Source organism: Suricata suricatta, chromosome 13, assembly GCF_006229205.1.
Source record: "Suricata suricatta isolate VVHF042 chromosome 13, meerkat_22Aug2017_6uvM2_HiC, whole genome shotgun sequence".
Lineage (NCBI taxonomy): Eukaryota > Metazoa > Chordata > Mammalia > Carnivora > Herpestidae > Suricata > Suricata suricatta.
This window is the reverse complement of record NC_043712.1, coordinates 2,744,207-2,747,319: the sequence shown is the minus strand read 5'-3', so window position 1 is coordinate 2,747,319 and position 3,113 is coordinate 2,744,207. Positions and strand designations below refer to the sequence as shown.

The following is a 3,113-nucleotide window of genomic DNA, read 5'->3' as shown; positions in this document are numbered from 1 at the left end:
TGGATGGATGGATGGATGGATGGATGGATACATGGATGGATGGATGGACGGATGAATGGGTGGATGGATGGATGAATAGATGCATGGTTGGATGGATGGGTGGATGGATAGATGGATGGATGGGTGGATGGCTGGATGGGTGGATGAGTGGAGAGATGGGTAGATAGATGGGTGGGTGGGTGGTAGTTGCATGGTTAGATGGGTGAATGGATGGAAGGGTAGGTGGAGGGATGGGTGGGTTGGGGTGGGTCGGGGGGTGGGTTGTGTCTGAGGCTGTGAACTGTAACCGGCTGTGGCACACGCAGCAGAGCTAGTCTCTGGCCCTGTTCTCATGCCTCCTTATGAATCACCTCTCTTTCAGGGTTCTATTGGATTTCCTGGCTTTCCTGGTGCCAACGGAGAGAAGGGTGGCCGGGTAAGGACATTCTGGCCTCCGGTCAGGTGGCTTGTTCTGCTGCCTTGGTATTTAGCGGGTATTTTTCTGAGCACGTCCTGTTTCTTCTCAGCCACTTTGCTGTCAAAACCGCATTCCACCCGGCTGACCTTAAGCTCAGGCCTTCAGCACCCAGCGCCAGAGACTCTCCCTGCACCCAGGGCTGGGTGGGGGTGTGGTAGGAGGGGCAGCAGCAGGGGAGGAAGGCCTGCTTTCTGACCAGCACCAGGACCCTGACAGCGCCTCAGGCCATTAGCGAAACCTAGTCTTCTCTTTTCAACCCCAGTGACTTTTCCTCCAGGCAAATGTTTAAAGGAAGGAAAAAAAGGAGTTTTTCCCTATTTTGTGTGTTACCTACTTGGCTGGTCCAAATTCCGGAAGCTCCTCCCTGTTGTTGTTCCCAAGCTGCCACTCTCACGGGGCACCTGGCCGGGGCATACCCTGTGGGTCACTCTGGTGTCACCATGAGCTTCAGGGCTGGGCTGGGGAAGCCACGCCCCCACGCCATCCTGACTCCCCGCTGGTCCACGCCATCCGGCAGGGAAATGGCGGGATGCTGTCTGAGCACTGCCACCTTCCAGGTCCTTCTGTTCTGAGCTGGTTGTCCACAGGACAGAGGAGCCTGTTTGTGAGCTATGTGCAGGGCACCCCTTGGGGCAGGGGGACCCCACGCCTCGGAAGAAGGACGGCAGCTTCCTGGAGCTCCTGGCGCAGGGGGGCTGTGCCTCCCCAGAGCTGTGCCCTCCGCTCCGTCCTTGCTGTGTCTGAGCCAGGGCGGCAAGCGCCCTTGAGCTTCGGAGGGAGCGACCTCAAGCCAGCCAGACCCGGGGAAACCCGCGTGTGTGTGGCTGGTCCCCCAGATAGGACACAAGGGTCCACTCTAAGTGCGCGTAGACGGCGTGACACAGGGCTGCCGTGATCATCCGGGTCTGGAGCTGGATCTCCGTGGGTCCCCACCTGAGCTGGCGGGGCCCCCGTGACCCCTGACACCACCTGGCAGTGAGATCCTCCAAGGGGGGGCTCAGTGTTCAGCGTCGGTCGTGTGATCTGGCGCCAGCCCCCCTCCATGGGGGAGCCCACTGGGGCCAGGGATCGAGGCCCCGCTGGCGTGGGTCAAGTGGAGCTGTGGAGGCCTGGCTGGTGCCCCGGGGCCCGCACTCGGGTCCCAGCCCCACTCCCCCCTCCCTGCCCCTGCCCAGCTGCTCAGCCTCCCGACCCCCAGCTCAGAAGGCTGGAGAGATGCCTGGGTGTCCCCCAAGTGCTGTAGGCAGTTGTCCCCATGCATCGGTGCTGCGGGCCACCAGGAACACCCCTGGATGGATGAGGTTGGGGACAGGAGCACGGGGCCAGGGACACCCCTGGATGGATGAGGTTGGGGACAGGAGCACGGGGCCAGGGACACCCCTGGATGGATGAGGTTGGGGACAGGAGCACGGGGCCAGAGGCGCGCTCTGGCGAGGTTTGCCTCATGGCTCCCAGGACACAAGGAAATGACGCTGGGAATTTGCTCGGAGTTTCCAGGCCACCTGTGTGGTTTCTGTATTCCGTGGCCACCTTGGTGGGGGCGGGCCCTGAGGACAACGAGGGCAACTTTTACAAAGGGAAGTGCTTGGGCGGGCCGAGTGGGACTGGCAAGCCCGTTTACGCATCTGTCGGGGAGAGATTCCCTGTGCTGGGGGCACCGAGGCGCGGAGGGCTTGGGACCGAGAGGAAAATGGCCAAGTCTGTCCCTGGGAGGCGTCGGAGGTGGCCCTGCACACGAGCGAACCCGAGACGGCCGCCATTGACCAGCACGTCCTGGCGGGAGACTGGATAGTTCAAGGCTCAGCTCACAGGCTCCCCACGCCACTTCCCTGCAGGCGACTGAGGACCCACATCCCTGCACAGGAGAGGAACCCGGCATAATGCACGCCTGCCCCCCCCCCCAGCCTACCTCCTGAGAGAGATGACCTTATTCTGGAACCTTCCCCAGGAAAAGGAGGAGAAACTGTTTCCCAGTGATAGTGACCTTCCCCGTGCCTTGGTGGTTTTGAACTCTCCCTTGATGGTGGCAATCTGGGTGGCTCGCTAACCTCCCAAACCAAGTGACGGGGTCGTTCTTGCCATCCTGTCACTGTGTTCCTCCCTCCCTCCATCCAAATGGCATTGAACTGAGCACCTCCCCTGGCCCCACACCCAGGTGCGCTTGGAGCCCTGGGGACAGAGCCCAGGTTCCCGCCTCGTGGAAGGTGCCTTCCAGGGGTGGGGACAGTGAGCACGTCTGTAAGTAAAGCCGATGGCGGATGGTGTTTGCTCAGGAACAAGCCAGAGCGGGGGGAGGGGTAGCAGCAGAGGCAGGGAGGGCACGGGGCGCAGCCTGGGGGACGGAGGTGTGCCAGGCTCGCAGATGCCTGGGACAAGCCGACCGCGGCCGGGGCAGAGTGGGGGGAAGGGGCAAGGAGACGGTGACCAGATGGGGGGGGGGGCGAAAGGGTGGGTGGCGTCTCCGGGGCTCAAAGCCACCCCGAGGGAGCATGGCGCCATCTTGCCACTTGACTGAAGGCACTGGCCACCTCTGAAATGTCCTCCCTGAGAGTCCCAACCCGAAATTATGGAGGAGACGGACCAAGGCAGGAGTTCTGTGCAGCCTGCTCCCGCGGGCCCTGAGCCCGCTGGCTGAGGTGCGGCGGGGGCGCTCCGC

General features: G+C 62.4%; 1 protein-coding gene across 1 annotated transcript in view; it reads right to left on the bottom strand.

Moving 5' to 3' along the window:
- COL5A1 (collagen type V alpha 1 chain) overlaps positions 1–3,113 on the bottom strand; it is a 102,864-nt gene that overhangs the window by 36,475 nt on the left and 63,276 nt on the right. The gene's annotated exons all lie outside the window — the stretch shown is intronic.